Genomic DNA, 12505 nt, shown 5'->3' on the forward strand with positions numbered 1-12505 from the left:
TGTGTATTTACAACCGACAGGCGTGTTTAGTATAACCGTTAGAGTTACCTTTCTTGACGGTGGTCGGAGTTTTAAAATCGTCTATTTATCGCATCAAACTACTTTTTATAAAACTTTTTCTTGATAATCGGTAATATAATAACATTGTCTTTCATTATAAAGCACTATTATTTAAGAAATAAGGTATCATTTAAAAATATTTATCGGGATATAAATACGGGTTGGTCACGTGATCAAATTCCATAAAGCCCGAAGGGCTTTATGGAAAATTTGATCATGTACCAACCCGTATTTATATCCCGATAAATATTTTAAAATGATATCTTATTACTTATATTTACATTTTTGGTCGGTAACATTGCTGAATTGTGTTAACAACACGTTTCCATACATTTCAAATTGTTGACGTCCACAACGAAGCGTCATAGATGTTCAAAATGACGACAACACAAAACAAAGTTCTATAAAATGAAGAACTGTTTTAATTATTAAGACGCTAGAAAGCAAGTATATCAACATATACTTATATATTAACTCGGGAGTATATAATGGAAAACTCTTCCATGTGTCTAATTTTAGGGGGTGGGGGAATTATGATTTAAACGGGGATGCGCAGTGTTACACTTAGAGTTGTGATGCGCTTTGACTTTTGAAAAGTGAAGACGTTGAAGACCGACTTTGAAAGATATTCTGTGGATATTACGGAGTTAACAGAAGACTGAGATGGAGGAACATGAAGAACAGGGCGGCAGTCGTCAGGTGTAGGCAAATTATTTATAGACAGGACAGCTCGACAGAGGACGCAGCTCAGATGAATCTCCGGAAAGAACTGAAAATCGCAGAGAATGTGGAACTGCATGAAGGTAAGGGACGGTTTGGATTTGGATATGTAATTGTTGATAAACATGAACTCACTGAACGCTTCTTTTGACTCGATAATTTTTTGTAATAGGTTTTTAACGACGCCTCGCTTCGATGTCCCGACATAAACTTGGAAACCGACATCAAGCAATATATATGGCTGCTGTGGCACGGAAGCAGTGTGGTGTGTAGGTCTTAATGCACTTTGACGACTTATCGGCCATACATCCTGTGAACGACCTTTTTGCTAAAGCCTAATGTCATCGTCTAGCAGTAGGTACAATTCCGCATCACTGATGACCAAGGTGAAGTTGTAGCAGACGAAATTTTAGACATACATTAGGCCTAGTAGGCTAGTAACTAAAGACATTGTTTACAGTTATGCTTTTATCAATTATTGATGAAAGTCCACTGCTTGGAATACAAATAAAACCGTAAATACATTTTGTGGTGTTGATTTCATCTATTGAAAGATTTCTGTAGTAAGTGAGAGCGATTGCTAGATGTGTATTGCCTTAGTAAAAGTAGTACCTGTTACCTACTTTTAACAAATGTTCATACGCACAGCCGTGACCTCTGTTGACCCCGTAGTAGATTTATCCAGAAATAAATACGTATTGCTCGTAATAGTGTTATGTAGGAGAAAACAGTTGCAAATGTAAATATATATATTTATTGGCCCTTTTGCTGTGGGACTCATGTAGGACTCATGTGGGACTTATTTTCCCCGTGGGACTTGTTTTAGTATTTAGCGACAGCGATCACCGCTACACCGGTGTGTTTTCACGGCATCACACGGAGTATAAAATTTTATTCAATGGATATAGTGCACAGTACACTTTTTCTGGCAAAATACTATTAAAAGGTTGATTATCTAAAGTATAAAGATCTATTCTCCATGAGCGATTGTAAATTGTTTGAATGGGGCGATTTCTTGTTTCAACGTTACTTTTTAAATTTTCAAATCATTGGTAATTTGTGGAGTAAATCGTATCGATATTAATTGCCATTGATCTTATGATTTGTTTGTTGATTTGATTGAGGGTATCAAGAACAATGTTTGAACAAATACTCCAACTTACCTAGCCCATCGGATCAAGTCTACAACACATATTTTTAAGACAATGATCCCTTTCCCCCGTGAATTTCGGAGTCTTTGATATTGTACACATTACGCAAAGCGACGAGTTTCTCACAGCCAAAGATAAAGAACCGCTAGTTATGATATTATGATAATTCTATGTAAGTTGCGTGGATAGTTCAAATCAAAATGGAATCCATTGGTGAACGTTGGTAACGTCGACAATTGCTTTGTGCTAGCATCAAATCGCAGTTATTGAAGTAAATCCAAAAATTTCGTTCGTGAGTTCGACAGTACATTCATTTTATTTTAGTATGGAAACAACCGAGAACTTTCCCTTTTCACTTGTAAATTGAATTAAATAACTACAATAGATAACTGTGTATGTTTTGGAGAAATTTTGTAATGATGAAGTATGACAAACTTCCCTATCAGCAAGTGTCAGCTGATTGTCAGATGGAGCACGTGGATCTCGTGTGTATAAAAAAAAAAAAAGTTGGGAAAACTTTAGTTGTCCTTTGCTGAATAGATAGACTAAGGAAATTCGATTTATATCTGTAAAGTACTTTTCCATGATACTTAGTTCATTAATATTCATATAAATAAGATTTTACAGCACTCATTGTGTAGAATTAATCAAGCTAACTTTCTATAAGCACTAATCTTCTCCATTATTTGTGCACAAAGTCGAATACTTTAAATTTTAGTCGAAATTGCTCAATAAAAGAATAAAGATATGAATTTCTGGAAAACGGAAAATATATTCTGTTCATCAAGACAAATGATACGTGCATGAAAAAGCTTTGTAGATGCGTACATCGATCGTTTACCGACAGTTTGGTTTTACTATAAAGTCACTAATTAATCACATCTTAACATACAATGCTTTCTTCGAAATAAATAGACAAAAGTATACAATAAGAATTGACAATATTTGTTTGTTTTTGTAAGGACCCCATCTTCAATTTGTCCACAATTACATAGAGGACTATCGATGATGTTACAATGGAATAAATGTTTGTTTAAATTGTCTAGAGTAAGTAAGTAAGTAAATTGTTTATTATAGTGACATGTGTAATGATACAGTTATACAATAAATTTTACAATAAACGTAGTTTTTTACACCCGGTCCAAAGGACCTATATGTCACTGATTAATATTTGTACAATGTTTAAACAAACACATAAATGAAGATGGAATGATATTAGAATGTCTTTTTGTGTGTAGACGTCTTGTATGATCATTTACAACAGTTGGTACACAAGGAATTTTTAAATATAGATTTATATTTAGGTATATGCAATTTAGAGTGTTTCTTGTGTTGTAATTTCAGCAGGAAATATATCTTTATGATAGCTTGGAGTCAAATTCTGGTCCACTTTATACATTGTTTTTATTAATGCTGCTTTTTTTCCTAATTTGAAGCTGCCCCTACCTGTTTCCAAATAAAGAGATTATCTCGATGCTTGTAAAGTTCATCCTTTGACTAATTTGCTGCAATTAGTTGAAATGCTTCTAGCTAATTTTTGCAGAGTCGTTTTAAGTTGTACATCCTCCCTATACTCTGTTGGTTAAATGTTGTTTTAAGGAGGTACTCTACATCGTCATAATGGCTGACTTCCTTTTAAAACCTGGATGAAAACATAGATATCAACAATTGTCTATTCGATTAAAAAAATCCTCGCCTAGCTGAGTAGCACGTCAACTACTGAACTGTAGATCGCGGGTTATAATCCAACAGGCGTTTTAACATTTTGTTTCAGATTGGTTTCTACTAAAACTGTCGTTTTTGATTAAATAAAGTGAAATTGAAAGTTTTCATTTTCAAAATATTGTTGTACACATCCCCCACTTTCATCCGTATCAAATTTCTCTGGTGTAGCATACCTCACTCGAGATTGTTTCACTCCTATGGCGAGGTCGCCATTGCTAGTGAAGGCTGCGGCGCTTACGGCCTTTGCTTTGCCACACTTGCTGTGATTCGGGACCTCGGTTTTTGCAGTCTCATCCGAAGGAACGTCCCATTTAAGTCACCTCTTACGACAAGCAAGGGGTACTGAGGACCTATTCTAACGCGGATCTCCACGGGACCCTATACTCTGATCGAGTCTACTTTAGATAGCTTTTTGACAACTCCTACATTCTATTAGTTGAGAATTCGTGATTGAAAATTCCAAGATTTCAGATAATTAATGAATAGCGCGTCATATGAAAATTATTTAAACACATGAAAAATTTCCAGATATTATTTGAGAACTAAGTTTTGAGTGACACAGCATGCTAGAAAAATATGGATATTTCGAAATGGAAAGGCCACAGACTTTTATGCCATTCTCCATTTTACAAGGTGATCATTCTTAAAGTTCTGAAATATTCCGTATAAGCTCAAGAGGAAAACAGTGCATGGATATGAGTTTCATGTTCCTCCATTCTCTTGAGAAAACAAATTTGCTCATTTAAAAGGCATGATCTTAATTCAATTTTGGAAACTGCATTTTTAAACCACATGTACATGCTTCTTTTGAATTTAATAAACTATGGACTATTACACCCTGCTTTACCATTATTGAATTATTACTACTAAATTAATTACCATAAATGATTCCTCATTCAGACAATTACTTTCTCTGTAGTGTTTGAAATTCACCTGAGTTAAACTTTTCGCAACCCACGTCATCGTCTTTCAGTACTGCCAGTACTTTGATTAATTTTTAGACGGTGGAAATTTCCAGGGAGAAAATCAAGAAATTTGACTTGTTTTTATTATCAAAATTAAGTGTGTATGATTCTAAAAAAAAATTGAAGCCTTTTCAATATAATTTTGTGCTATATACGCGAAGATAACTGATATGTTACATTCCTCGATTCATACATATTCATAAGATAACGGCGTTGTACCACACTGCACTAGATGATTCATACATATTGATGTTACATTTTTATGGCAAACCCTTTTACTATTTATTCGTAAAATAAGATATCTCTTTAAATAAGAGAGATATCTCTATTGGTTAAAGAGATATCTCTGTAAGTTAGAGAGATATCTTTTTACGCTAGGGAGATATCTCTTTAACCAAAAGAGATATCTCTTTTGTTCAGGGCCGTAAATTACATGGAGGCGGAGGAGGCAGCTGCCTCCTCCAACTTTTGAGCCAAAAATAATTAAAATTTAAAGTTCATTAGAATTTATGTTGTTTCCAATAACTAAGAACATGATACCTCCCTTAAAAAGCATTCCAAATCTTTCTTTTAGAATGAGTTAGTCAAGTAACATCTTAGAAGGCCCTAGAATCAAGGTTTTTGCACGAAACATGTTCAGTGTGCACAAAATGTGCTCAGCGTCTGGGGGCCTGGGCGGCCCCCAGACCCCCGCCTAATTTCCTGCCTCCTCCAAATTGAAGGTTAATTTACGGCCCTGTTGTTTAAAGAGATATCTCTTTAAACAAATGAGATATCTCTTTACGCTTGGGAGATATCTCTTTCTCTTCGAGAGAGAAAGATATATCTCTCTAGCGTAAAGAGATATCTCAAAATCGATGTAAAAAGAGATATCTCTTTAAGTTAGAGAGATATCTCTTTAAATTTTCAAAAAGAGATATCTCTTTAACCTAAAGAGATATCTCTTTAGATTTTCCCCCGATGATCATAATGACTTCTCCCTGTTGCATTGTCATTGAAATGATGTAACTCTATTTTTTAACCAAGCAAAATATTTCTAGTGTACAAATGGCGGGAAAGGTTGAAGAGGTTGTTGGGGGTAACATTGTCAAGTTGCCGAGAGGCGAAATCTAGTCTAGCTTGTATATTTCATCAATTTATTGTCTTTGCTTTTTGTTACCTGTACATGTATACATTTCACATGCGGTAAAAGCAAAATTTTCCCACGGGATTGCAGCCATCAGGGTATTGCTAAAACGCGGAACGGAATCTAAGAATTCGAATGATTAATGTAGATAAGTTAGCGGTAAAAATCGGGACGGGGGGGATTCATTTTGATTAAAATCAACAATTTTGGAATTGTTTACAAGCAATAAATCAACTTTATCTTAAAATTTTGCATCATAAATTGAATAAGCGAATTTAGTAAAACGTTAGTATAAGAATTTACAAGGCATTTTACAAGAATTTTGAAATTTCGGCATTGACAGAGGTGTTAGCGAGCAGTGACACCTATGGGTAAAGAATAAAAAGAACACGCGTGGTTTAGACACCCCACCCCCCACCCCCCCCCCCCCCACCCCCCGTGGCAAAACGTCATTAACGCACATGTACATGTATTTACACATAATACCATGTATGTGTGTACTTACAACAGGGAGTGTGATATGTATAAAACAATAAATAATAATTCATGATCTTACTTAGTCAACGAGTTAAACACCGTGTGTTTGATTGATTATTTTTTAACTAACTGGAGACTTAGTAACCGCAGCACTCTAATCCTGAATAGGGAGAACTTCTGGCAGTTAATTTTTTAAATAAATTCTTGTATAGAATTCCGCGTTAGCTTTTGCTATTTCATATATTATGAAATAAATCTGTTAATACCTCTTACTATTGGTCGTAAACTTCACCCTAGTTAACATAGGTTTTGTTTCAATCTTTCTTTCCTGCTGTATCTCTTCAGTTTCAACACTAATCCGCAGGATATTGGTAAATGTACGAACTTTCACATAGATTCATCCCAATTGAGGCAAAACTTTTTTCTTCACCGGACTCATTCACTTTAAAATTTGATGTAATACATAAATGTATATTGTACCAGGTGTAGAACTAAATTCAAATTCAGTTATCTTAAACATATGTAGTTCGATTAGAAGCACGTTCGATTTAAAAAGGCTATGCTTAGGGGAAAATGTTCAAAAAATTATTTTATCTTTTACAATGTTGTTTTCGGGGTTGGGGGTTGGGGAGGTGGGTTTGTAGGTACCTTTTATTCATTGGATGGGCTCATAAAATTTTATCTTACGATACCAGCCAGAATAAAGTAATAGAATTTGAAAGGGGTTCAATTATAATTCAAGTTTTTTTTCAGTATGTTATCTTATTCATTTTTTATTCATTTGTGAAACAACATACTGTCAAAATCTGGGGGAGGGATGACAAAGCCGGGGAAAAAAGATGGTGCCAACAGGCGCTTGCTTGATATTTTTATTAAAACTTACTATGCAAATTATTAAGCAAGCGCCTATTGGTACATTCATCCACAAAATACACCATGTAAAAATACATAATAATGCAATAGTATGCCCCATAAGTATGAGGTATCAATATGAAATGGTGGATTCTGAGGATGACTTTCTGTTCTCTCTGTAATTTCTGCATCCCTTGTTCATAATAAGCCTTTTGATTTTGCAAAATGTTGACCTAATAACATTATTGCATAATATATTTTCCGTTCTGTTCCGTCTTCCGTTCCATTTTCCGTCCCGCGTTATAGCAACACCCCAGCCATCATGGTAAGATTTGCTTTGGCGGGCTTCTGTTTTAGGGAGAATTCCTTAAGTATTCAAACTAATAAAAATATTGGAAAGAGATATCTCTTTCTCTTTGAGAGATATCTCTTTTTCAATGATTAAAGAGATATCTCTTATACTTTGAGAGATATCTCTCTAGGAATTCTTAGAGAGATATCTCTTTAAGTGAAAGAGATATCTCTTAAAGTATAAGAGATATCTCTCTAAGTGAAAGAGATGTCTCTTAAAGTGAAAGAGATATATCTCTAAGTGTAAGAGATATATCTTACAGTAAAAGAGATATCTCTTTAAGTGTAAGAGATATCTCTAAAAGTAAAAGAGATATCTCTCTAAGTGAAAGAGATATCTCTCTAGGGGAAAGAGATATATCTCTAAGTGAAAGAGATATCTCTTATTTGGAGAGATATCTCTTAAGATTAAGAGATATCTCTAATTTTAAAGATATATCTCTTTAAAATAAGAGATATCTCTTTGATTTAAAGAGATATCTTATTTTTCGAATAAATAGTAAAAGGGCTTGCCATACATTTTAGCTGATTAGATAAACATGTTTTCTGCCGATGATGAATGCGATATTTTGTTAGTAAAACTGAGTAAGTAATCAAGAATACTTAGAATAAAAGAATTAGAATTGTACACAGAGGATTTTATTATTGAAAAAAAAATGTAGGAGTGAAATATGAAGATTTTTCTTAATGTAATCAAGGAAAGTTTCTAGAGCTTACGAAAATAACATTTACATTTAAGTACTTATTCCTATTTAGATAAAGTGTGGGTCACAGGTATTTCCCTAAATCCACGGGACACCGTGTACCGGAAGTCCAAGCGTAGGCCCACACACATGTAATAGTATGTTTTGAAGTTGCGGTTTCTGCGGTGACCTTTGGAAGCCCTCCGTGTTATGCGGAGTATAAAATTGTATTCGCTGAATACAATGTTCAGTACAGTTTCTTACAAAATACTTTTAAAAAATTGAATGTCTAAACTATAAAGATTTATTTTCCTTGAATATTTCAAGTTGCTTGAATGAGGCGATTTCGTGTTCCAACTTTTGTTAATTTTCAAATTCTTTGTAATTGGTTGAGTACTTCATATTGATATTAATTGCCGTTGGTCTTCGTACGATAGTTATGATTTGTTTGTTGGTTTGTTGAGATTATCAATAATAACCTATGTGGCTTATTTTATGACAATTATTCCTTCATCTCGTGAAGTTCGGCGTCTTTAAATGTGATATTGTACACATTACGCAAAGCGATGGGTTTCCTTCAGCAAAAGATAAAGATGTTAGGTGCGTGGACAGTTCAAATGAAAAGGAAATCAATCGGTCAACGATGTTAAGACGATTGCTTTGTGTTAACATGAAATTACAGGTGGTTGCCACAAGGGAAGTTCTTTCTTTCATTCATGAAGATTCACTTCATTAAGGAATGAATATATTATCTTTTCGGTGGATGGAGGGATCCACGAATAAAAAAGACGGAAAACTGCATCATTGCATCCTTTGACGAATTTGATTCAAGTCTTTGACACTCTGATTTTCTTTTTAGTTCTTACAAGTTTATTGTTATTTCGAATATTTCGGCTTGAGCATCACTGAAGAGACATTTGTCGAAATGCGCATCTGGTGCATCAAAATTGGTACCGAATAACTTTTACATTGTAACGCAAAAACTGATATTCAAATTTTGGTTGACCGTTAGAAATACGTTAGTTAAACACTGTAAACAATAAAAATGGAAAAATAACATTTTCAGCTCAACCGTTTTAATTCCCCTTTAAAGATATCATTAATTATTTGAAGATATGATTGTAGTGAATTGTTGCGTGCATCAAATGAATTGATGATATCTTCAAATAATTAAAGATGTCTTCAAATATTTGAGATCATGTTAATCTGGCGTTCAGTATTTCTTTGTCTCAGACTGATTTAGAACTGGTGTTCTAAAATTAATCATCACGGGGTCACCATGCAATTATGCGTTTCTTTTTTTACTTGCAGTATGAAACGTCTCTGATAAACAATTTATCGAATCATGTCAATCAAACCGCCCTCGTACTGTGGTATACCTCCGCACCTCACGATGCTCAGTTTGTTGAATTGATCGTGTTCTACACACCTTTCAATGTTTCATCTGTAATCTCATTCAAATCATTGATTTCTTTAGGATTGAATGTATCTAGGATCAATTCGGGGTAACGAAAGAAAATCTAGGTTTAGTCTTTGCAAAAGTCTCATCCATGTCGTTCTAGATTGTTACCCCAGGCAGAGAAAATGTAATTCATATTTTAATGTCTTTAATATGTGGGCATAGACATAATTTTTTGATAGAACTCTTAAAACGATGTATTGTTTACGCATTTTGAGCTCTATATATTTTATATTCTTATAATGGTATATATGCGGTTTTGATTACTTTCGGGCCAACTCCCTATTTGAAAAAATATTTATTTTATAAGGCCTTTATTTCTGGCAACAATAAAACAAAAATAAATAAACTGTACATTTTTACCCAGCAGTGAAATACACCGATTTATCAGTACTTCACCAACAACAGAAGATGTTCTGGACAGACAAACATGGTATGCGTTTTTGTCGCACCTAAGCCGACGAGGATAGTCCTACTTAACTGCGTTTGACAGAGAATTAATAATTTGAATGCCTTTTGTGTAAAGAATGGATATGCATTTAAACTATATTGTTGAGGGGGAAAACACTCTTGATTAATTAAAATATGGGGGGGGGGGTTGAAAATGCGAAATAAAAAATTAAAGTGTGGCATGAGGTGAATTCGAATCATGGTAAAAAAATTTTACCAATTTCTACCACAAGGCAGGTGTGTCCCTAAAACAATTACTATTTTGAATTGTTCTTAAGATTGTAACCTATCAAAATATCAACAACAAACATCTTAAGGGCAGGCCTGCCTTGAAGGACTTCAAAGCCAAACTTTGTGTCAAAATCGGTGAAATGCTGTACTGGTCAACTTCGAAGGTTACTTTCAACATTGCAGATAATGCATTATAGATTCGAAATGAAAATATGAAAAATTCATATATATATATATGTACCAAGAAACTTGATATAACGATGTTACTTTTTCCGGAAAATTGTTTTCCTCGATAGGTCCCTGAATTGATCCCTTGATAATTGTTGATCTCTACTTTTTTCATTACTAATGATTATTTGTTTGGATGAGAGAGAGGGGGGGGGGGGTAAAAAAAAATTTTTAAAAGCTAGGTGACTATATACGAAAATCTCCAGTGGGATTCGGGTTAGAATAAGTTCTCAGTACCCCTTGCTTGTCGTAAGAGGCGACTAAATGGGCGGTCTTTCGGGTGAGACCGCAAAAACCGAGGCTCCGTGTCACAGCAGGTGTGGCACGATAAAGATCCCTCCCTGCTCAAAGGCCATAAGCGCTGAACATAGGCCTAAATTTTGTAGCCCTTCACGGTGGTGACGTCTCTACATGAGTGAAAAATTCTCAAGCGTCCCGTTAAACAATATACACACATCCTATTCGAAAACACAGTAAACGGGATTAAAGCTATGAATAAAAGTTTATATCACAGTGCAATATCTGCAGCTAGCTATGAAATTGATTCTATGTTTGAAGGGCGATAACAATTAAACTCAATATGATATCCTGATGTATGAGCCCAGTGGGGACCAGTGAACTAGTACTGTACAATTTAAAACAATTGATTCAGCACGATAAAAACAATCTGATATATACTATAACACTTTCCTATTTCAGGGGCGAGTCCAAAAAAAATTCAATGGGGGATTACGACCCAAGTTCGTACCTTTTCCGCTCTAGGGACGGGGGTGAAGACTACAAGATATCAAAACTGACCTTCTATTAAAAATAAAAACCAAAGGGTGAAGGTTACAACCCCCATAACCCCCTCTAGATGACCTATATCTCGCGCTGCACTGTGAAAAATGCCTTAAGTTTGATTTTGACGCATATAATATTTCTCGCACAAATCGTATATATGTGCTTGTTTGGTTGGGATTCCATCATTTCCTCTACATGCAATCAGTTTTACTCTGCAAAACACACATAAGTTTAAACATATAGATAACAGTCAATCATACACTGTGATTTTACTTGGGTTCCCTTTGAACAAAATGATTTGAGAATTTTCCATATAATTTTGAATAAAGACAATATTTGCTGTGCTGAAGATGTGTATTTTAGTGAGAAACTTTGCTTACGTTAAAAGGATTCTCGGCCCCCTTACGCCACAAGATTTTCACCCCCCCCCCCCCTACGCCACACAGGGTTTTCAGTCAAATACTCGGCATATCATGATTTTGTGTTGTTTTTTTCAGTCGAATATTGAGTCCCATTCAAAGGTAATGTTTCTGGTCAAAAAAACTTTGGAGTTTATGCAGTAGGAGTGGAGATTTCTCATTAAATACACCGAAAAATATACCCGGCGCCTACCCTACTTGTATATTGTCGAAGTGTTTGGGTATTTTCAAAGAGTTCTAAACTCCCCAGTTGCTAGTGCTAGCTTGCCAATAACCACTGTCTTCCGTGCAATACTTTTGGCTATCTAGATTTATTTTGATTAAACACAATCAGTCTTTGAATACTTATTGACCTACTTTCTTCGCTTCGAAATCACATCCCCGCGCTACACCGATCACGGTCCCCGCATGTGGCATTGTACACGGTGTAATGTCTTACTGAGGATAAACTTTCGAGTTGCACTTAATGTTCATAAGACCTAGCTGTTATTTGTCTCATAATTAAAACCCACATATTATAAATATTCCAGATGACATGTCACACTCTAGGGAACTTAGATAATAGCACCCAGTTTTCAGTGCACAAGTTGTTTGTTTAGTATCTGTCAATTAGTAGAAATTCACCTGTAGAGATCAAGTGTATCTAAACTGAATTCCAAGAAAGACAACCATGAAGTTTCTGTTTCTTTTTCATCAATGTAAATAAAAGGTGTATGAAACCTTCATCTTCCGATAGTCATTTTTGTTGTTGTTTTTGTTTTGTGGTTATGAAGGTTGGATTACCCCATCAGGAAATTTAATCAAACATTAAAACTTGATAAAACA

The 12505-nt window shown here is 34.8% G+C and overlaps 1 long non-coding RNA gene across 1 annotated transcript; it reads left to right on the plus strand.

Moving 5' to 3' along the window:
• Positions 1-241: 241 nt before the first annotated feature.
• Positions 242-1305, plus strand: LOC130054401 (uncharacterized). The gene is made up of 2 exons (XR_008802709.1): positions 242-863; positions 953-1305. It is a non-coding gene; the product is annotated as an uncharacterized LOC130054401 (long non-coding RNA).
• Positions 1306-12505: the final 11200 nt, after the last annotated feature.

This window comes from Ostrea edulis, chromosome 4, assembly GCF_947568905.1.
Source record: "Ostrea edulis chromosome 4, xbOstEdul1.1, whole genome shotgun sequence".
NCBI classification, from domain to species: Eukaryota; Metazoa; Mollusca; class Bivalvia; order Ostreida; family Ostreidae; genus Ostrea; species Ostrea edulis.